We start from the raw sequence: 24,404 nt of genomic DNA on the forward strand, positions 1-24,404 counted from the left end.
CCACACTTTCTCCTTTTTCTATTGTGGATCACAGATTTGTATTTTAAACCACCTCGGATACTATATCCTCTTGAAAATGAGAGTTGAGAACGTGAAATGGACATTCACAGTGACTTTTATCTCCACGACAATACATCGGCGAAGCACTTTAGCTACGGAGCTAATGTGATAGCATCGGGCTTAACTGCGGATAGAAACAAAAGAAATAAACCCCTGACTGGAAGGATAGACAGAAAATCAACAATACTATTAAACTGTGGACATGTAACTACACGGTTAATGCTTTCCAGCCTGGCGAAGCTTAACAATGCTGTTGCTAACGACGCCATTGAAGCTAACTTAGCTACGGGACCTCACAGAGCTATACTAAAAACATTAGCTATCTACCTACACTACCGTTCAAAAGTTTGGGGTCACCCAAACAATTTTGTGGAATAGCTTTCATTTCTAAGAACAAGAATAGACTGTCGAGTTTCAGATGAAAGTTCTCTTTTTCTGGCCATTTTGAGCGTTTAATTGACCCCACAAATGTGATGCTCCAGAAACTCAATCTGCTCAAAGGAAGGTCAGTTTTGTAGCTTTCGTAACGAGCTAAACTGTTTTCAGATGTGTGAACATGATTGCACAAGGGTTTTCTAATCATCAATTAGCCTTCTGAGCCAATGAGCAAACACATTGTACCATTAGAACACTGGAGTGATAGTTGCTGGAAATGGGCCTCTATACACCTATGTAGATATTGCACCAAAAAACAGACATTTGCAGCTAGAATAGTCATTTACCACATTAGCAATGTATAGAGTGTATTTCTTTAAAGTTAAGACTAGTTTAAAGTTATGTTAATTGAAAAGTACAGTGCTTTTCCTTCAAAAATAAGGACATTTCAATGTGACCCCAAACTTTTGAACGGTAGTGTACGCCAGCCAGCCGTCATCTGCTCATCAACACCCGTGCTCACCTGCGTTCCAGCGATCGACGGAGCGACGAAGGACTTCACCCGATCATCGATGCGGTCGGCGGCTAGCATCGGATAGCGCGTCTGCTATCCGACTCAAAGTCCTCCTGGTTGTGTTGCTGCAGCCAGCCGCTAACACACCGATCCCACCTACAGCTTTCTTCTTTGCAGTCTCCATTGTTCATTAAACAAATTGCAAAAGATTCACCAACACAGATGTCCAGAATACTGTGGAAGTTTGAGATGAAAACAGAGCTTTTTGTATTGGATTCAATGGTGTCCGAATACTTCCGTTTCAACCATTGACGTCACGCGCATACGTCATCATACATAGACGTTTTCAACCGGAAGTTTCCCAGGAAATTTAAAATGTCACTTTATAAGTTAACCCGGCCGTATTGGCATGTGTTGCAATGTTAAGATTTCTTCATTGATATATAAACTATCAGACTGCGTGGTCGCTAGTAGTGGCTTTCAGTAGGCCTTTAATACCACAAAACACATTTCATAAGACTGTATTAAAAAACCACGACCCTTCCAAAAAGACCACCTCTTCATTTTCCATTTGTTTTCGGCTCCCTCGCTAAATCCGCAAATGACTCAGCTAATGCAGCAGCCGAAGCCTTTCCAACAGTCAATTAGCAATTAGGGGCTTAATGAATAGACGCCCTAGCCGGGACATTTTGATCCCGTTGGAATTTAATCCACACATTTTCAGTAAACAGCGGTTAATGCTGCAGACACAGCCCGGTGCTGCACGCCATTGTCCGGATATAATAAGCCCGTGTTTACCACGGAGGCCGCCTGGCGGTACCTGAGCTGAGCCGACGGCCAAAAGGAGGGAGAGAAAAATTGGTGAGGAAAAGAGCCGGGGGAAGCAGGGAGGATGAAAAGAAAAGACGTTTGCAATGCCAATCTTCTTCAAGGCGCTTACAACTATCAAAGATGCCGCGTGGAGGGAAATGAGGTAGATATTAGCTTATAAATTATTACTCCTTCCTTTTATGTTTTCTCCATCATCACCCCCCTCTATCTTTTACGTATACCTTTAATAAACTACCTTTTTTGAAAGGCCAGCTAGTGTTGGCCGCGTTGGGGATCTCACCATCCACCCGGTGAGGCCCCCCCCCCCCCTGCAGAGAGAAAACGTCCCGATTTCAATCAGCCTCATCTCTCACTTCCCAGGTTGGATTTATGGTGGCGCTCTCCGCTCTCCGATGTGTGGCGACACAGGATGGGGGGGGGGGGGCATGCACAAATCTCTAAAAATGAGCTGCTGTGGCCCTAATCTGATTAGAAGCAACCTATTGCCCGCACAGGGAGGTGGTAAAAGACATATCGGTGAGGCGCTATCTCGCACCTTTTAATCATAGCGGGGCTGATTATCTATGAAATGTTGCTTTTTGTCTTTCATGACCCATCACCACCATGATCTAGGACAGGGGTCGGCAACATTTACTATCAAATGAGACATTTTGCCACCTAAACAAACAAAAAAGTATACCGCCGCAAAACATAACACAGCTTATAAACTTGTTATCTTTTTTATTTTAAAAACCCCGTTTCCATATGAGTTGGGAAATGGTGTTAGATGTAAATATAAACGGAATACAATGATTTGCAAATCATTTTCAACCCATATTCAGTTGAATATGCTACAAAGACAACATATTTCATGTTCAAACTGATAAACTTTTTTTTTTTTTGCAAATAATCATTAATTTTAGAATTTGATGCCAGCAACACGTGACAAAGAAGTTGGGAAAGGTGGCAATAAATACTGATAAAGTTGAGGAATGCTCATCAAACACTTATTTGGAACATCCCACAGGTGTGCAGGCTAATTGGGAACAGGTGGGTGCCATGATTGGGTATAAAAGTAGATTCCATGAAATGCTCAGTCATTCACAAACAAGGATGGGGCGAGGGTCACCACTTGGTCAACAAATGCGTGAGCAAATTGTTGAACAGTTTAAGATAAACCTTTCTCAACCAGCTATTACAAGGAATTTAGGGATTTCACCATCTACGCTCCGTAATATCATCAAAGGGTTCAGAGAATGTGGAGAAATCACTGCACGTAAGCAGCTAAGCCCGTGACCTTCCATCCCTCAGGCTGTACTGCATCAACAAGCCACATCAGTGTGTAAAGGATATCACCACATGGGCTCAGGAACACTTCAGAAACCCACTGTCAGTAACTACAGTTGGTCGCTACATCTGTAAGTGCACGTTAAAACTCTCCTATGCAAGACGAAAACCGTTTATCAACAACACCCAGAAACGCTGTCGGCTTCGCTGGGCCTGAGCTCATCTAAGATGGACTGATACAAAGTGGAAAAGTGTTCTGTGGTCTGACGAGTCCACATTTCAAATTGTTTTTGGAAACTGTGGACGTCGTGTCCTCCGGACCAAAGAGGAAAAGAACCATCCGGATTGTTATAGGCGCAAAGTGTAAAAGCCAGCATGTGTGATGGTATGGGGGTGTATTAGTGCCCAAGACATGGGTAACTTACACATCTGTGAAGGCGCCATTAATGCTGAAAGGTACATACAGCTTTTGGAGCAACATATGTTGCCATCCAAGCAACGTTACCATGGACGCCCCTGCTTATTTCAGCAAGACAATGCCAAGCCACGTGTTACATCAACGTGGCTTCATAGTAAAAGAGTGCGGGTACTAGACTGGCCTGCCTGTAGTCCAGACCTGTCTCCCATTGAAAATGTGTGGCGCATTATGAAGCCTAAAATAGCACAAAGGAGACCCCCGGACTGTTGAACAACTTAAGCTGTACATCAAGCAAGAATGGGAAAGAATTCCACTTCAAAAATGTGTCTCCTCAGTTCCCACACCTTTACTGAGTGTTGTTAAAAGGAAAGGCCATGTAACACAGTGGTGAACATGCCCTTTCCCAACTTCTTTGGCACGTGTTGCAGCCATGAAATTCTAAGTTAATTATTATTTGCAAAAAAAAAATTAAGTTTATGAGTTTGAACATCAAATATGTTGTCTTTGTAGCATTTTCAACTGAATATGGCTTGAAAAGGATTTGCAAATCATTGTATTCCGTTTATATTTACATCTAACACCATTTCCCAACTCATAAGGAAACGGGGTTTGTACAAGAAAAGCAGTATGTCCATGTGAAATGAAACAATTTTTCCTTTTCTCTTTTGGTGAGTACCAATTATTTCCTTCTTACATGGTTAGCTTACCCAACGGGTTCCACACTCGAGAAACTTTTACTTGCCTCCCTTGCACTCAGAACTCCGCCCGTGCACATTTACAGCCGCACAGACAATCGGAAATTAAAGAACTCTGCTTAAAAATGCAAACATTTTTCACTCCAAGCTTAACAAAAATCTGAGGGAGCCACAACAAGGAGGCAGAAGAGCCGCAGGTTGCAAACCACTGATCTCGGAGGTAAACATTTGTGCTGCAAGTAAGAGGAAACCAGGCCCAAACTTCCAGGAATAAAGTCAAATATCCACAAAAAAAACATGACCAACGACCACTATTTGATGCACTTTAACGCTACCATCGACTATACCAGGGGTAGGCAACCCAAAATGTTGAAAGAGCCATATTGGACTAAAAATCTGTCTGGAGCCGCAAAAAATTAAAAGTCTTATATAAGTAGGGATGATGTTTGATAAGAAATTATCGAGTTTTAACCCCATTATCGAATCCTCTTATCGAACCGATTCCTTATCGATTCTCTTATCGAATCCAGATAGGTTGTTGTATATGGAAAAAAACAAAATATCTGGTTTAACAAAAGCTCACTTTTATTTTATAAGAAAAAAAATATATAAATAAATGAATAAATATTGACTGTTACCCACCTAAAAAAAAAAAAAAAAAAAGTATTTACTGTTGTTACCCAAAGTATATTGTATGTAACAAATATATACAGTAACACAAAAACAACCTGTCTCTGTGATCACTATAGGTGTATAAATAATAATATAGTGTTAAATAAAATCAGTCCCTTGGGCACAAAACTGAAAATAATACAGCTCTCCAAAAAGTGCACTTCTGCTGCTATTGGAACATACTAACTACACACAGTATGACACTAAGAACACCACAGTCATCAATCAACAATTCTTCCCTCCTTACATGAGAGCAAAGCCTGGCAATAATTGCATATTGCCTGTTCTGCCCTCACTATACGTGTTGAGGTTACAGCTTGGCAGACAGCTAACAAACAATCCAAAGCAGATTAATCCATTTAGGCTCTTTATTGTTGTTGATCTTGCTTTGTCGTTTAATATCTTTACTTTTGTCTTGCACTGGACTGTTATTTTTTTTTTTTAAACTGAAATACACACAATGACAAATGTATATACATACATACATACAGATAATGTGTCATGAGACATGCACAACTAAATTATATACAAAGAGGATAAAAGTAAAGGATATTAAATGAGCTCAAATATAGCTACAAACGAGGCATGATGATGCGATATGTACATACAGCTAGCCTAAATAGCATGTTAGCATTGATTAGCTTGCAGTCATGCACTGACCAAATATGCCTGATTAGCACTCCAACAAGTCAATAACATCAACAAAGCTCACCTTTTGTGCATTCACACACAGTATAAAACGTTTGGTGGACAAAATGAGACAAAGAAGGAGTGGAAGATTTTACATGTAAACAAACTGTTGCGTCACAGTCCACACTATGGTGAGTTCAAGAACCGCATAAATTAGTAGGACAAAACCATGTTCACCCAATGCTGTCATCAGTGAAGCATACACAGCAACATATTAAACAGTGGTAGTTGTAACAATTGGGAAGGTTTGTGTCATGTTTGTTCTCAAACCAAAAACATACTAAAACAAAAAAAATATTTCCCCCCCATCTTTTTCCAATTTTCGGGCACAGCAACATTGTTTTTTGTGTCAAAAAAATAACAAAAAAAACAATGTTGCTGTGCTCGCTCGACAGCTAAAATTGTACTTTGTTAAACTTAAAAGACTCTCACAGTATAGTCCGGGGGTCAGCAACCCGCATGCGGCTCTTTAGCGCCACCCTAGTGGCTCCCTGGAGCATTTCTAAAAAAATATTTTTTTATCGCTGCTCTGTTGAGTCATCTTGACGGCATCTCGATGTGGTTTTCTAGCTGCACGGTGGCAGAGAGAAAGAGATTACAGGGCATCATAAATGCGGCCCAGAGGATCACTGCATGTCCTCTTACATCTCTAGAGGATCTGCATAAGAGACACTGCAACAGGAGAGCAAACAGCATCCTCAGGGACTCATCCCACCCAGGTCACCACTGGCTTGAACTCTTGCCCTCAGGGAGGCGCTATAAGACCATCAAATCAAGGACAAATAGACTGAAAAACAGTTTCTATCCTAGAGCTGTTATTGCCCTAAACTCCGCACTTACCTGAACGCCTCACCACTTTATTACTTGCTTACCTCTATTAGAGATCTGCTGTGCAATATGTTTTTAACATTTTATTATGTTTTTAAATTTTGAATTGTTTTATTATTGTTGTTGTCTTAAGACTATGTTATGTAGGTTTGTTTTAAAGGCCTACTGAAATCCACTACTACTGACCACGCAGTCTGATAGTTTATATATCAATGATGAAATCTTAACATTGCAACACATGCCAATATGGCCGGGTTAACTTATAAAGTACAATTTTAAATTTCCCGGGAAACTTCGGCTTGAAAATGTCCATGTATGATGACGTATGCGTGTGACGTCACGACGGCAACGGAAGTATTCGTACCCAATGTGTCACCATACAAACTGCTCTGTTTTCATCGAAAAATTCCACAGTATTCTGGACATCTGTGTTGGTGAATCTTTTGCAATTTGTTTAATGGACAATGGAGGCTGCAAAGAAGAAAGTTGTAGGTGCGATCGGTGTATTAGCGGCGGACTACAGCAACACAATCAGGAGGTTGTGTTGTGTTTGAGATGGATAGCAGACGCGCTACCGTGAGTACAGCTTTGGCTTCCAAACATTTGATCGCTTGCCCGTACGTGCGTGTCGCTATGTGCATGTCACGTACGTAACTTTGGGGAAATATATGTTTCTTGCCGACTCTGATGGCGGCCGGGGTGTCGTCGAACGCTACAACGCCCGCCGCCGCCGCCGCTCTGTAGCTAAGTTAGCTTCAATGGCTCGTTAGCAACATCATTAAGCTTCGCCAAGCTGGAAATTATTAACCGTGTATTTACATGTTCATGGTTTAATAGTATTGTTGATCTTCTGTCTATCCTTCCAGTCAGGGTTTTTTTTATTTTGTTTCTATCCGCATTTGAGCCTGATGCTATCACGTTAGCTCCGTAGCTAAAGTGTTTCGTCGATGTATTGTCGTGGAGATAAAAGTCACTGTGAATGTCCATTTCGCGTTCTTGACTCTCATTTTCAAGAGGATATAGTATCCGAGGTGGTTTAAAATACAAATCCGTGATCCACAATAGAAAAAGGAGAGAGTGTGGAATCCAATGAGCCAGCTTTTACCTAAGTTACGGTCACAGCGAAAAAAGATACACCCTGCACTGCACTCTAATCCTTCACTCTAACGTTCCTCATCCACAAATCTTTCATCCTCGCTCAAATTAATGGGGTAATCGTCGCTTTCTCGGTCCGAATCTCTCTCGCTCCATTGTAAACAACGGGGAATTGTGAGGAATCCTTCCTCCTGTGACGTCACGCTACTTCTGGTATAGGCAAGGCTTTTTTTTATCAGCGACCAAAAGTTGCGAACTTTATCGTCGTTGTTCTATACTAAATCCTTTCAGCAAAAATATGGCAATATCGCGAAATGATCAAGTATGACACATAGAATGGATCTGCTATTCCCGTTTGAATAAAAAAAAATAATTTCAGTAGGCCTTTAAAAGCACTGAGCTGGATTGCTGTCCAATTTCGTTGTTTCCATACAATGACAATAAAGGTATTCTGACATTCTGAATACTGTATATTCATTGTCCTTTAATATTGTTTGTAAACGGGATAAAATATCATCTCTGTCATTGTTCTGAATTCTGTTTCAATGCCCAGCGCTATAATTTGGATTTTTACTTAAACTGACATAATGGTTTTCAAGAATTCCATTATAGACATCCTCCAGTTGTTTGCCTATGTTCACTTTAATGGGGGAAAAAAATAATTCTCAGCTCGCAATAGAAGTATTTTCCTCTACCACGATCTATTTGGATTTAGTACAAATTGCATCATCATTCTTTTGTATTACGCGTCACAAAAATCTCTCTTTGGGACAAGACAGATGGATTAATGTCATTCGTCATCCCGATGTGCACTTGAAAGAATAAGAGGCTCCACCCGCAGGTGACTGCACGGCCCTCCAGGGGATTGGAAACGTACGCCGAGCTTCCCCTTATTTCTTGGCATGGAGCAATTTCTCCATTTCCTTCATGCTGCTGGTGTGGCTGCCAAATATAGCCTCTGCTCCACCAGGCTTAACTAACTGGGTCACTGGAGCTGCGAGTAATTAGCTCAAAACCAAATATCACTGACATTTGTGGCAACGGAGTGATGCGGACACGAGGGCACAGACGTTTTTGGAGGCGATAATTTGGGATGGGAAAGTCAAAGTGTGAAAGGAAGGGGTGTCATCAGGGGGGGCGATGCGGCAATTTAGCATGATTAAGAGATGATCATAATTCAATGTATTACTAATGCACTGTTTCTCCAAGTGTGTCGACTAGAAACAATATTGTGCACTTAATCCACATTTAAATACTAAATATATACAATAGGCAGTGTTTCCCACTCTTCCATTTATTTGTGGCGGCCCGCCACCAAAGAATTACGTCCGCCACTGTCCAGCTTCTCAGGCAAATCATATAGTTGATGTAGATGCCCATATAGGCTGTTCAGATTTACTTTACAAAAGAGAAGTGTAGGATACTTCTCTTGTTGCCTTATTTGTATTTGACCACTACTGTTTTCTGTTTATTTGTTACTGACTGTGGCAGGACACCTCTGCCTCTGTTTCACTTTATGTTGCTGGTAAATAATATGGTTGTAGTAGTAGGCTAAAGTTAAATGATTTAGTATGCACTAATTAAAGGGGCAGAGCTTTAAGAGACATTTTAGCTTTTATATTTTATAAGATGTATTTTTTGTAAGAACCACAATTAATAAATATATTTCAGTGAATAACTTATTGTTCAAATCTGTATACCGTATTTCCTTGAATTGCCGCCGGGAATATAGTATTCGCCTGCCTAGAATTACAGCCGGGTCAAACTTGTTTCGCAAAATAATTAGCGCATGCTTGGCACTTCCGCCGGGTCAAATATGAGTCATTAAATGACTTCCGCCTCCTGGTGGTAGAGGGCGCTAGTGATCCTTCTTGCGACTGCTGGTACTGCAGAAGACCGGTGCTGCAGAAGAAGACAACAGGCAGCAAGAGTGAGGAGCCATTGTTTGCTTGCACTTTTACCATGGAGCATTATTTTTCTAAAATAAAACAGTTTTCTAAACTGGACTTTCAATCGAAGCAGGAGGTAATACTTAAAGGAAGATCTCCATCGAGACAAAGAGACTTTTAAAACTGAAGAAAGATAAGGAAGACTTCTATAGGAGCTGCGCATGGACTCATTTATACCTACAGGTAAGACCATAATAACGTTTTTTTTTTATTAAATGTGCTTTTCATGATAAGGTAAGCGCCGGAGTGAGAAGAGGTTTTAAAATAATTAACGTATGCTTGTGAATCCCGCATGCTTTTGGTAAACGCAGGAGTGAGAAGAGGTTTTAAATTAATTAGCGCCCCTGCGGCTATTCAAGGAAATACGGTATGAATATGTACATAAAGTGTTGTAATTATATTGTAAAATGGATGGATGGACGTTTACAACAAAACTGTTATTATTCATTAGTAAGTATACATTTTTTGAGCCTTTTTAGAGAAAATCATATCATTGTAGTAAATTATGCAAATTACTCGAAGATGTCATGGTGACCACGCCCATAGCCACGCCACCAACGTAACCGCTATCTTGGCAGTTTATGGGAAACACTGATGTGTGTGTGAATGGGTGAATGTGGAAATAGTGTCAAAGCGCTTTGAGCACCTTGAAGGTAGAAAAGCGCTATACAAGTATAACCCATTTAAAGGCTTTTATTGCAGCTACACATTCAGAGCCAATACGGCTAAATCTCTTTCACCCTGTCAGATTAGAAAAAAAGTCATTCTACAGGTACACAAGAAGCCATTGTGCGAACACATTTTCATTTTGTCTCTTATCTGGGCATAGAGACTCTTTTTAGCCCCTCAGAATGGGGGTCACCGAGCTTGAAATAGCATCAGACGTGTGCGACGGCGAGGGCCAAGGGTTAGTGAGCAAAGACACTCCAGACATTGAGCTAAAATCGACTGGCTCCAGCTGCCGGAGTTATAAAGTCTTGGCGTCCGTCCACCGCGCTGAAATCAAACGCCATCTCCCCCGAAAGGAGGGAATGAAAGACGCTGGCCGCGGTGCTGAGATATAGACGCCGCGGGGCTAACGGCACGCCTCACAACAGAAGGAGGCATGTGGTACACTCGCACACGCTGAGGCTGCTGCTGTTGTTGTTGTTGTTGATGTTGAAAAGACGACCGGCGCTGAATGTGGCGTTAAAGTGCGGCCGCATCCCTGCCAGACAGCAGGATCTGTAATAAAGCAGCGGCACATGCATAATGGAACACAACACAATAAATGTTGACGCATTCTCACGGCTGATATGTATTCCGTCCTGAAAGAAGGTGTTCTCTTACTCGGTTTCCTCTCCTTGTTATCTTCCACACGCAGGCTTGAGTAAAAAAAAAAAAGAGACACTTCTAATCTCTATTTTGACCTTTCAGTTTGGAAGCCGTAGCGGATCAAAAGAGTTTTTCATCGGTTTCCTGTCGAATGATTGATGGCCAGTGGTCAAGGCAATTTACGGACCCAGAAAATAAGGATCCGGCATTTTTGTGGTTCCAAGCTTACAGTATGCATACTAGGGCTGCGAATCTTTGGGTGTCCCACGATTCGATTCAATATCGATTCTAGGGGTCACGATTCGATTCAAAATCTTTTTTTTTTCTTGATTCAACGCGATTCTCGATTCAAAAACGATATTTTCCCGATTCAAAAGGATTCTCTATTCATGGAATACGTAGATTTCAGCGGGATCTACCCCAGTCTGCTGACATGCAAGCAGAGTAGTAGATTTTTGTCAATGTTTTATCAACTGATTGCAATAATGTAAATTAGTTTTAACTATTAAATGAACCAAAAATATGGCTTATTTTATCTTTGTGAAAATATTGGACACAGTGTGTTGTCAAGCTTATGAGATGCGATGCAAGTGTAAGCCACTGTCACACTATTGTTCTTTTTAAAAATTTTTTATAAATGTCGAATGATAATGTCAATGAGGGATTTTTAATCACTGCTATGTTGAAATTGTAACTAATATTGATACTGTTGTTGATGATATTAATTTTTTTTTCACTACTTTTGGTTTGTTCTGTGTGGTGTTTGTGTCTCCTCTCAATTGCTCTGTTTATTGCACTTCTGAGTGTTGCTGGCTCGGGTTTGCTTTTGGAATTGGCTTACATTGTTATGGTATTGCTGTGTATTGTTTTGTTGGATTGATTAGTTTAAATAAATAAATACAAATAAAAAATAAAAAATTTTAAAAAATTGATTTTTTAAAAATGAGAATCGATTCTGAATCGCACAACGTGAGAATCGCAATTCAAATTCGAATCGATTTTTTAAAAATGAGAATCGATTCTGAATCGCACAACGTGAGAATCGCAATTCGAATTCGAATCGATTTTTTCCCACACCCCTAATTGTCATGTCTGTTGATCATGTTTTTGTTTTGGCCATGTGTTGTTTGTTTTTTGGACTCTTTTTAGTTCCTGGTTGCAATTCCTGGTGTAGTGGATTGTCCGAAGCTTAAGCAGGCAACAAAAGTAGTTTAGTACAACAAATTTATTTACCCATTATCAGAAGTGCGGGTTGAATTAAGTTGGCTGTGCAGACAGACCACATGTTACTCCGGAGCAAACAAGACACACACAAGTCAAAATCACTCTCGAGTTCCGGTCTTCTGCCATTTTTTATATGTCTCTTGTGCGTCATTGTTTTTTATCTAGTGCGTCATGATTGTTTTGTTTTGGTTTTGTCTGTTCCAAAACAACCTTGTATATCTTAGTCATATTTGGAAATTCTAAACATTCTGTAGACAGGTTGGCATAACTCCATATTCACCTTTGTCCCACAACTGGTCCATTCAATGGCACAAAATAGAAGAGAATTGAAAGTGAGCGGACATTCTTAAAAGACAAGAAATATAGGTCAAAAGGTCAGAAATTCTACGACACTGGTTTGTTTGTTTCCATAGCAACTCATTAGTTTTCACCTGGTTCACATCGTCATGTCACGCACCTGTTCACGTTTAGAGTCACGCACCTGTTTTCACTGATCATGTCACTATATAAGCTTTTCTGTTTCTGTTGTTCGTCCTGGCGACATCACACTCCTGCCACTCTGTTCACGCTCATGATCCATGCTGCTCTTTTTCATGCTTTTTCCTCATGCCAAGTAAGTTTTGTTTAATAGTTTTTGTGCCCTTGTGCAAGTCTTTTGTTTTGTACAGCCAAGTTTTCTACCTCCACTGTGAGCGCCTTTTGTTTATTCCTTTTTTTATTGTTAAATAAACATGTATTTAAATTCACGCCTCGCACGCGCCAATTTTCCGTTGCCTTCTGGGAGAACCAACCACGCCAGGGACCAATTCCTGACACTAATACATAAAGCACATATTTTCTTTTTCAGCTATAGGTCCGAGTGTTGTCCCGATACCAATATTTTGGTACCAGTACCGATATCAAAATAATTTCGATACTTTTCGGTACTATTCGATACTTTTCTAAATAAAAGGGGACCCCAAAAAATTGCCTTATTGGCTTTATTTTAACAAATCTTACGGTACATTAAACCAGTGTTTTTCAACCACTAGTGTGCCGTGAGATGCAGTCTGGTGTGCCGTTGGAGATTATCTAATTACACATATTTGGGTTAAAAACATTTTTTGCAAAGCAGTAATTACAGTCTGCAAATGATGTGTTGTTGTTGAGTGTCGGTGCTGTCTAGAGCTCGGCAGAGTAACCGTGTAATACTCTTCTATATCAGTAGGTGGCAGCAGGTAGCTAATTGCTTTGTAAGTGAAGGTAAAAAGGTGTCTTATGCTTAAACCAAAAATAAACAAAAGGTGAGTGCCCCTAAGAAAAGGCATTGAAGCTTAGGGAACAAAACTAAAACTGAATTGGCTACAAAGTAAACAAAAACAGAATGCTGGACAACAGCAAAAACTTACTGTGGAGCAAAGACGGCGTCCACAATGTGCATCCGAACATGACATGACAATCAACAATGTCCCCACAAAGAAGGATAAAAACAACTGAAATAGTCTTGATTGCTAAAACAAAGTAGATGCGGGAAATATCGCTCAAAGGAAGACATGAAACTGCTACAGGAAAATACCAAAAAAAGAGAAAAAGCCAACAAAATAGGAGCGCAAGACAAGAAGTAAAACACTACACACAGGAAAACAGCAAAAAAGTCCAAATAAGTCAGGGTGTGATGTGACAGGTGGTGACAGTACACCTACTTTGAGACAAGAGCTATAGTGATGCATGCTTGGTTATGCTTTAAAGTCATATCCAACAATTGCGACAACAACTTTTTACTGTCAACTGAGCTTATGATGTCTGCTGGTGGTGTGGCTCCGGATTTTTTCAACACATACTGTAACCGTGCTGCTCATTAGGCTGTTACAAAAGCAAAAATAACTATTCAACTTTTGTCCATTTAAAAGCAGGGACAGGCCAGGTGTTGACAAAAAAGAAGAATCTGTTTTATGAAAACAAAGTACAGTTAAAATAGCAGCAATAAAAAAAACAACCCATCAAACATCAACGCTATCTGACTTCCTCAAAAAGAAATAAGCATTTTGTGATGATGTGTTTAAAAAAGTCGCACACTGATGTATTATTGATTACTGACTAACTCATGGAGAGAGACAAGAAAATGGATGGATGGATGTAGGGCTTGGCGATATATGGAATATACTCGATATATCGGGGGTTTGTCTCTGTGCGATATAGAAAATGACTATCCTGATATTGGAGTATACGTTCTCACGCAGTTGCTTTTAGCTGCAGGCATTACACTACAGGCTCTTCTCACTCTTTCTAGTCTCTGCTTCTCACAGAGACATAAAACAAGCGCACCTTCTTACATACGTCACATACGTATACACCCTCGCGGAGCAGAGAGGTAGCGGCATGGGTAACGTTAGCTGTGGTGCGAGTGGTAATACGAGAGAAAGAAGGTGCGAATCTGGTAACAAATGAAGGAAGAAGAATTAATCCCCAAGAAAAACAGCAGGGGGTCCATCGTCTGGCGGTGGTTTGGCTTCAAGCGGGAAGATGTCGAACAGACAACCGTAATTTGTCAAGTGTGGGGCAAAAGCGTTGCTACAAAAAGAAGCATTACTGCAAATATGTAGCATCATTTGAAAAGTCACCCGCTAGAGAATGAAGAGTGCTTGAAACTCCGCATGTCAACGTCTCCGGCCGGTGCCACACCAACAAAATGCCGAAGCAACCATTTCCACATCAACACCGTGTGAAAAAACTAGTCAACAACAGAAGGAGATAACGTCCGCAGGAACCTACCACATAGCGAAGGACGTACACTATTTGATTTCCTATTATGCAGCTCATTTTTATTTGACACTTATTGAAATATCTTGTGTGACATCATGCACAAAAGTGCACTTTATTTGTTTTAAACTATTGTAGTGGCGTTCTGCACAAAAAGTGCACTTTAATTTAGTGTTGTTTGGATATGTCATCTTAGTGACATCATGCACAAAAGTGCACTAATAGCTTGTTTTAAAATGTCTCTGACAATCTTGCACTTTCTGTTTTGGAAATGACATGAATGTTTGTGCCACTGCTTAATAACTGTTTAATAAATACACTTTTAGTTGTGATGTCCCTCTCTGCATGAAAGTTTAAAATGAGCATATATGAATGCAGTATGAATAGGGTTGGGTATCGAGTATCGATTGGAACCGGGACTAACTTTCCGATTCTCCCGGAATCGTTCAAAAGTTTAAATTTCGATTCCTAGTTTCGATACCCAGTCCGCTGACCGGAACAAAAGACTAAGTCCGCCGACCAGAAGAAGAAGCCGCTGAACACCAACGAAGAAGCGCCCACAGCCGGAAGTGTTAGCATAGCCGAGCCTATGTAGCCGAGCGAGTCAGTCAAGCATGGATAGCGGGCGTCGGCGGTCGAAAGTGTGGCTTTATTTTACTAAAAAAAATGAAATATCGGCGAAATATAACACGTGCGACAGGACTGTTTCGTGCTTAGGAGGGTGCACGTCGAACATGATGAAGCACCTCCGAGTTCATGAAGTACAAATATATGCATGTCCCGTCTTCGACGCGCTGCGCCGACCGTCCTCCTCCTGCTGTCAGATCTTGCTTTCTCCTATTTATGCCTTCAAGCTACTTCCACACCCAGCGAACGTGTATTTTCCACAGCAGGAGACACTATCTGTCCAGAATGCTCACGCATCCTGCCTGAGAAGGCGGATATGGTCATTTTCCTAAACAAGAACTGTCTCTGATTTTATACTGTACCTGCTGCTAATCTGGACTGGCTTTTGCAAGTTGTTTCTTATTGTTTATTTGCTTTTCTGCACCAGGTTAGCCCATCAGTGGGAGCACGGTAACATGTTTAAGTACCTGCAGCATCATACACTTGTGTGTGTAAATGTGTTTTCATGAGGTTTCCTGCAGCATCATACACTTATGTGTAAAGGTGTTTTCATGAGGTTTCCTGCAGCATCATACACTTATGCGTAAAGGTGTTTTCATGAGGTTTCCTGCAGCATCATACACTTATGTGTAAATGTGTTTTCATGAGGTTTCCTGCAGCATCATACACTTGTGTGTAAATGTGTTTTCATGAGGTTTCCTGCAGCATCATACACTTATGTGTAAATGTGTTTTCATGAGGTTTCCTGCAGCATCATACACTTATGTGTAAATGTGTTTTCATGAGGTTTCCTGCAGCATCATACACTTATGTGTAAATGTGTTTTCATGAGGTTTCCTGCAGCATCATACCCTTATGTGTAAATGTGTTTTCATGAGGTTTCCTGCAGCATCATACACTTATGTGTAAATGTGTTTTCATGAGGTTTCCTGCAGCATCATACACTTATGTGTAAAGGTGTTTTCATGAGGTTTCCTGCAGCATCATACACTTATGTGTAAAGGTGTTTTCATGAGGTTTCCTGCAGCATCATACACTTATGTGTAAATGTGTTTTCATGAGGATTCCTGCAGCATCATACACTTATGTGTAAATGTGTTTTCATGAGGTTTCCTGCAGCATCATACACTCATGTGTAAATGTGTTTTCATGAGGTTTCCTGCAGCATCATACACTTATGTGTAAATGTGTTTTCATGAGGTTTCCTGCAGCATCATACACTTATGTGTAAATGTGTTTTCATGAGGTTTCCTGCAGCATCATACACTTATGTGTAAAGGTGTTTTCATGAGGTTTCCTGCAGCATCATACACTTATGTGTAAATGTGTTTTCATGAGGTTTCCTGCAGCATCATACACTTATGCGTAAAGGTGTTTTCATGAGGTTTCCTGCAGCATCATACACTTATGTGTAAATGTGTTTTCATGAGGTTTCCTGCAGCATCATACACTTATGTGTGTAAATGTGTTTTCATGAGGTTTCCTGCAGCATCATACACTTATGTGTAAATGTGTTTTCATGAGGTTTCCTGCAGCATCATACACTTATGTGTAAAGGTGTTTTCATGAGGTTTCCTGCAGCATCATACACTTATGTGTAAATGTGTTTTCATGAGGTTTCCTGCAGCATCATACCCTTATGTGTAAATGTGTTTTCATGAGGTTTCCTGCAGCATCATACACTTATGTGTAAATGTGTTTTCATGAGGTTTCCTGCAGCATCATACACTTATGTGTAAATGTGTTTTCATGAGGTTTCCTGCAGCATCATACACTTATGTGTAAAGGTGTTTTCATGAGGTTTCCTGCAGCATCATACACTTATGTGTAAATGTGTTTTCATGAGGATTCCTGCAGCATCATACACTTATGTGTAAATGTGTTTTCATGAGGTTTCCTGCAGCATCATACACTTATGTGTAAATGTGTTTTCATGAGGTTTCCTGCAACATCATACACTTATGTGTAAATGTGTTTTCATGAGGTTTTCAAAAATAAAGCTCTCTTGAGGAAAGTGTACCCCTGTGAAAATGTATTTATAATATTTATATTCAAGTTCATAGATTTGATATTTATATTCTAGTTGAAAACAGCCCTGTGGGGAATTTATAGTGAAGTTCATAAAAAGTTAATAGAATTAAAATTGATGGAGAATGTCAGACTATTCTATTCAGAAAGACTGTATGTAGGTTAGCTAGCTCATTTAAAATATCCTAAACTTTTTTTTGACCCTGCCTCTTAAAAGAACCGGAATTGAGAATCGTCAGGAATCGGAATCGAAACAAAGAAACAGAATCGTTCGAATTCAAACGATACCCAACCCTAAGTATGAAGAAGAATGTTTGAATGTAGACACATAGAATCATCATACTGCTGTGATTATATGCATCAAGTGTTCATTCAAGGCTAAGGCAAAATATGGAGATATATATCGTGTATCGTGACATGGCCTAAAAATATCCAGATATTAATAAAATGCCATATCGCCCAGCCCTAGCTTCATCCATTTTGAAAGTGTTTAAGGTTTTCATATGAACAGCTGTTGGCCACAAAAACTAATTTGGCATTTTACATACGAGATACAGTAATTGTTTTCTGTATGATTCATGAGTAGCATTTATTTGCATCTATCGGTTTACATATACAAGAAGGTGCTTGCCTTCCTTTGTGTCATTTTTGGGTGGCCCCCTATGGATGGATGGTAACCCCCTTGGGCCCCCCACCTAGGGATGATGTTTGATAAGAAATGATCGAGTTCGAGCCTATTATCGAATCCTCTTATCGAACCGATTCCTTATCGATTCTCTTAACGAGTCCAGATAGGTTGTTGTATATGGAAAAAAACCACAATATTTGGTGTAACAAATCACTTCACATTCTCTACTGCTCGCTACTATAGTATTACCATATCCGAGTTATTGTGCAGAAATGTGGGGAAATAACTACAAATGTGCGCTACATTCGTTAACCGTGTTACAAAAAAGATCAATTAGACTGATACATAATGTTGGATATAGAGAACATACAAACACTTTATTTATTGAGTCAAAAATATTAAAGTTCGATGATTTGGTAAAATTGCAAACAGCTAAAATGATGTGGAATTAAATGATGGAATGGATTAAGTAAAGAAGTAAAACATTGTACTGATATGATCCAGTTTAAGAGGTTGTTCAAATGAATAGTGCTTACAAAGTACAAAGAAGAAGAATTATCAGAAATACTTTCATCCTTATTGAAAATAAGATATTCTTCATCTCAGTATATTAATAATGACTGAATTAATTAATTACATATTACAAAACTGTTGTATATACTAATTCACAGATATTTTATTATAAAAAGGTCAGTAAATGATGTATATATTTGTAAACGCTATGAATTGGGAAAGGGGTAGGATTAAATAAGCTTTACTTCTTCCTACTCCTGTAAAGTGAAATGATATGAAACTGTGATGTATTATACTGTAAGTGTGTTCATGTTCCAAATAAACTAAAGAAATAAAGAAAGCACTAGTTTATTAGACAGACTAGCAAACTCTGTCGGGGTATAGATTACAAAATAACGTTAACGTTATCAGACACATACAAAAAGGCTAACATTAACGTTAGCCGCTGACTATGCTTAGGTAACGTTAGTCTAGCTAACATTACTGTAGTCCTGGTTGACATAAGAGGTAACGTTACTACAAGTGAGCAGATATGGAAATTAACCGGCAACAGTTAACGTTAGTTACTAACCGCCGTCACCGCCACTGTAGCTGGGACTTGGGCAGCTGGCAGAAGAAGAGGGGCGTTATTCGTCGTCTCTGCCGCTGCTTCGAAGACACGACACGCTTGTTGTACTTCCCCCGCTTACACGAGAGCGAAGCCTGGCAATAATTGCATATTGCCGCTTCCTCATTTTTTTTGGTGAAATTAAAGGCCTACTGAAAGCCACTACTACCGACCACGCAGTCTGATAGTTTATATATCAATGATGAAATCTTAACATTGCAACACATGCCAATACGGCCGGGTTAACTTATAAAGTGACATTTAAAACTTCCCGGGAAATATCCGGCTGAAACGTCGCGGTATGATGACATATGCGCGTGACGAAGTCAGAGTAACGGAAGTTATGGTACCCGTAGAATCCTATACAAAAAGCTCTGTTTTCATTTCATAATTCCACAGTATTCTGGACATCTTTTGCCATTTGTTTAATGAACAATGAAGGCTGCAAAGAAGACAGTTGTAGGTGGGATCGGTGTATTAGCAGCGGACTACAGCAACACAACCAGGAGGACTTTGTTGGAGCGCTAGCCGCGCTAGCCGCCGACCTCACCTTGACTTCCTACGTCTCCGGGCCGCCAAACGCATCGGGTGAAGCCCTTCGTCCTTCTGCCGATCGCTGGAACGCAGGTGAGCACGGGTGTTGATGAGTAGATGAGGGCTGGCTGGCGTAGGTGGAGAGCTAATGTTTTTAGCATAGCTCTGTGGGGTCCCGTTGCTAAGTTGCTAAGTTAGCTTCAATGGCGTCGTTAGCACAGCATTGTTAACCTTCGCCAGCCTGGAAAGCATTAACCGTGTATTTACATGTCCACGGTTTAATAGTATTGTTGATTTTCTATCTATCCTTCCAGTCAGGGGTTTATTTTTTTGTTTCTATATGCAGTTAAAGCACGATCCTATCACGTTAGCTCGTAGCTAAAGCATTTCGCCGATGTATTGTCGTGGAGATAAAAGGCACTGAATGTCCATTTCGCGTTCTCGACTCTCATTTTCAAGAGGATATAGTATCCGAGGTGGTTTAAAATACAAATCCGTGATCCACAATAAAAAATGGAGAGTGTGGAATCCAATGAGCCAGGTTGTACCTAAGTTACGGTCAGAGCGAAAAAAGATACGTCCATCACTGCCTCTCAAGTCCTTCACTGTAACGTTCCTCATCTACGAATCTTTCATCCCCGCTCAAATTAATGGGGTAATCATCACTTTCTCGGTCCGAATCTCTCTCGCTCCATAGTAAACAATGGGGAATTGTGAGGAATACTAGCTCCTGTGACGTCACGCTACTTCCGCTACAGGCAAGGCTTTTTTTTATCAGCGAGCAAAAGTTGCGAACTTTATCGTCGATTTTCTCTACTAAATCCTTTCAGCAAAAATATGGCAATATCGCGAAATGATCAAGTATGACACATAGAATGGATCTGCTATTCCCGTTTAAATTTTAAAAAATCATTTCAGTAGGCCTTTAAGCCATGCCTTGGAGCACTTTTACTGGCCCATTTTTTTCCTGCTTTTCCTATCTGCGCCTAATGACTGAGCTACGTGACGTCATTTCTTGTGATGTCCCACAGGGCATTTCTTGTCGGGACGGGATTCGTTCACAGTGATTCGAATAAAGAACCAACTCTTTTTCTTTACTATAGTGGTCTCGATAATGGGTACCGGTTCTCAAAAAGGGATTCGAGTCCGAGGACTCTGTTATTTTCTTATCGAACAACCGGGAAAACCAATTTCGAGTATCATCCCTACCCCCACCTCAAAATAGGCATTGAATCGGAATGAAGCCCTGCAGTGTAAATCCTTAGCCCGACTGACTCCATGACTTCAAAAACTTGCATCAACACACAAAACAACATGATCTAGCATTAGTCAGGCCTTGTTGCCATTCTGGTTGCATGAGTTCCAGCTGCCACCGCCAAGGTCAAGCAATTAATCAAATCCATCAGCATCTTTAACATAATGAACAACCGCAGCATATGGATTTGACCTCACCGAGCCTCCTCCTCCTCCTCCTCCTCCCCCTTCATGCCTTGTCAACTCATTAAGGCAGCTTTCAAGTCGCCATGTCTGACTGTCAGTTATCGATACACAATCTCACACAATGAGGTGTGTGTGTGTGTGTGTGCGCAGGAGAAAAACGCAGCTGTGCCCGCCTCAGTTGGCAGATACTGCAAATATTCCAAAATGTAGACTGCACAGCAACTTTGCAGAACTGTGTTGCATGCATGAAATGTAAACTAAAAGCTGCATCTCCTGAGTTTAGATGTAGCTCAATTTACAAGTCCCTTAAAGGCCTACTGAAAGCCACTACTAGCGACCACGCAGTCTGATAGTTTATATATCAATGATGAAATCTTAACATTGCAACACATGCCAATACAAAGACAACATATTTGATGTTCAAACTCATAAAATTAATTTTTTTTTGCAAATAATAATTAACTTAGAATTTCAAGGCTGCAACACGTGCCAAAGTAGTTGGGAAAGGGCATGTTCACCACTGTGTTACATGGCCTTTCCTTTTAACAACACTCAGTAAAGGTTTGGGAACTGAGGAGACACATTTTTGAAGCTTCTCAGGTGGAATTCTTTCCCATTCTTGCTTGATGTACAGCTTAAGTTGTTCAACAGTCCGGGGGTCTCCCTTGTGCTATTTTAGGCTTCATAATGCGCCACACATTTTCAATGGGAGACAGGTCTGGACTACAGGCAGGCCAGTCTAGTACCTGCACTCTTTTACTAGGAAGCCACGTTGATGTAACACGTGGCTTGGCATTGTCTTGCTGAAATAAGCAGGGGCGTCCATGATAACGTTGCTTGGATGGCAACATATGTTGCTCCAAAAGCTGTATGTACCTTTCAGCATTAATGGTGCCTTCACAGATGTGTAAGTTACCCATGTCTTGGGCACTAATACACCCCCATACCATCACACATGCTGCCTTTTACACTTTGCGCCTAGAACAACCCGGATGGTTCTTTTCCTCTTTGGTCCGGAGGACACGACGTCCACAGTTTCCAAAAACAATTTGAAATGTGGACTCGTCAGACCACAGAACACTTTTCCACTTTGTATCAGTCCATCTTAGATGAGCTCAGGCCCAGCGAAGCCGACGGCGTTTCTGGGTGTTGTTGATAAACGGTTTTCGCCTTGCATAAGAGAGTTTTAACTTGCACTTACAGGTGTAGCGACCAACTGTAGTTACTGACAGTGGGTTTCTGAAGTGTTCCTGAGCCCATGTGGTGATATCCTTTACACACTGATGTCTTTTGTTGATGCAGTACAGCCTGAGGGATGGAAGGTCACAGGCTTAGCTGCTTACGTGCAGTGATTTCTCCAGATTCTCTGAACCCTTTGATGATATTACGGAGTGTAGATGGTGAAATCCCTAAATTCCTTGCAATAGCTGCTTGAGAAAGGTTTTTCTTAAACTGTTCAACAATTTGCTCAGGCATTTGTTGACAAAGTGGTGACCCTCGCCCCATCCTTGTTTGTGAATGACTGAGCATTTCATGGAATCTACTTTTATACCCAATCATGGCACCCACCTGTTCCCAATTTGCCTGCACACCTGTGGGATGTTCCAAATAAGTGTTTGATGAGCATTCCTCAAATTTATCAGTATTTATTGCCACCTTTCCCAACTTCTTTGTCACGTGTTGCTGCCATCAAATTCTAAAGTTAATGATTATTTGCACAAAAAAAATAAAGTTTATGAGTTTGAACATCAAATATGTTGTCTTTGTAGCATATTCAACTGAATATGGGTTGAAAATGATTTGCAAGTCATTGTATTCCGTTTATATTTACATCTAACACAATTTCTCATATGGAAACGGGGCTGTGTTTTATGTTGCACCAAGTAAAATTCCTAGTTTGTGAGCCCGTTCTCAAACAATGGCAATAACAACTATTCTGATTCTATATTTGTAAGACAAAAGTTCACCTGGCATGTGCAGGAACTCCAGCAAAGTTCTCCTCTCAGCTGCTGCAAAATCAAAATGTTCCAAAATGCAAAAAGTGTTTGGGGTATTTTTTTTCCCTCCTCCACCTCCTCCACCCCTCCAACACGCCACACCAGCATTGCACAAAACCGGACAAGAATATCTCTCACATTGAAGGGAAAGCAGCCACGGTAAAGATAAGGCTGGGAGATGGAGCGAGAAATTGGGCGACGCCGAAAATGGCTTTGGGAGAAGAAGAAAAAAAAAGAAAGAAAGAAAGAAAAAGATTCCACAAGCACGTATTTGTCCTGCGTGGCTGTGGACTCAGCATCTTTTCGAAAAAAAAGAAGAAGAAAAAAAAGAAGCGCTGCAGGCATGCACAACAACAACAAGAAGAAGAAGAAGAAGAAGAAGAGAAGAAAGGTATTTAAAGCTGTGAGAGGAAATGTACTCACCAGCGGGAGTAAAGGTATTTAAAGGGGACAGGAGTGGTGTCGAGGACGAGGAAGAGCGAGACTCTGCTCGTGTCTTGTCTGCTCCTCCGTGTGACCGCGCTGTCACGTGACCCAGCACTCTGCCTGGATGCATGCCTTTTATTTTGAAAGGACGCACAGGTGGTGGCAGTTCAAACGTGCATGTGTTTTTATTCTTATCTTATTTTGTTTTTTTAAAATTAAAATAATAATAATAATGGATTTGATTTTATATCGCGCTTTTCTATTATTAGAAAAACCTTGATTTATAATCTGCAACATTTACAAACATCCATCCATCCATAATAGGTATCGGCGGACCTACGTCACTTCCGCCGACCAATCCCCGAGCAACCGGGAATTCGTTGAAAACAAACCAGCTCACAGCGAACACAGCATTGACAGAAAAAGCATTTAACGAGCGTTGTGGCTCGGAAGTCGGCGTTAAATCCTTCATATACGCATTTTTACTTATTCGCATATCGTGTGAGAAAACGAAAATGTATTATTTGCGTCAGACTCGTTTCAGTGAACTTTAAAGCTTCTCAGGCTTAGCTTAGCTTGCTAGTTAGCTTAGCATGCGCGCTACTAAGAAAGAGACTCGGAAGATCAAGTGTTAGTGTATAAAATATTGAGAGATTAGAGGGCTACATGTATTGTTTAAGTACAACTGTTCTTCGCCAGGTGTTCTTTGGCCGCCCTGGCTTACGTTTTCCCGGTGGTGTCCATCTTAACGCTGCCTTTGGTATCCTCTCGTTGTCCGGTTTTCGAAAATAGCTAGCTAGGCTACAGACTATATAGTATATACCGCATGTTATTTTTGTACAACAACAACTTCAGTACAACATTAGCACGGACGTATAGCCAAGTTGTGGTTAAGAAGGTTGATTTTTGTTCCTTATATTTACCAGAAACGAAG

The 24,404-nt window shown here is 40.6% G+C and overlaps 1 protein-coding gene across 6 annotated transcripts in view; it reads right to left on the reverse strand.

Annotated features, from left to right (window-relative positions):
• Positions 1-23,572, reverse strand: part of LOC133631517 (RNA-binding Raly-like protein) — a 106,586-nt gene extending 83,014 nt beyond the window's left edge. For 5 of the 6 annotated variants that reach the window (XR_009821480.1, XR_009821478.1, XM_062023804.1 and 2 more), the window contains exon 1: positions 23,468-23,572. The gene's annotated coding sequence lies outside the window, so the exon portion shown is untranslated. Of the gene's footprint in view, positions 1-23,014; positions 23,057-23,467 lie in introns of all 6 variants that reach the window. The other variant, XR_009821479.1, reaches the window with a different exon arrangement.
• Positions 23,573-24,404: the final 832 nt, after the last annotated feature.

This window comes from Entelurus aequoreus, linkage group LG16 (genome assembly GCF_033978785.1).
Source record: "Entelurus aequoreus isolate RoL-2023_Sb linkage group LG16, RoL_Eaeq_v1.1, whole genome shotgun sequence".
Lineage (NCBI taxonomy): Eukaryota > Metazoa > Chordata > Actinopteri > Syngnathiformes > Syngnathidae > Entelurus > Entelurus aequoreus.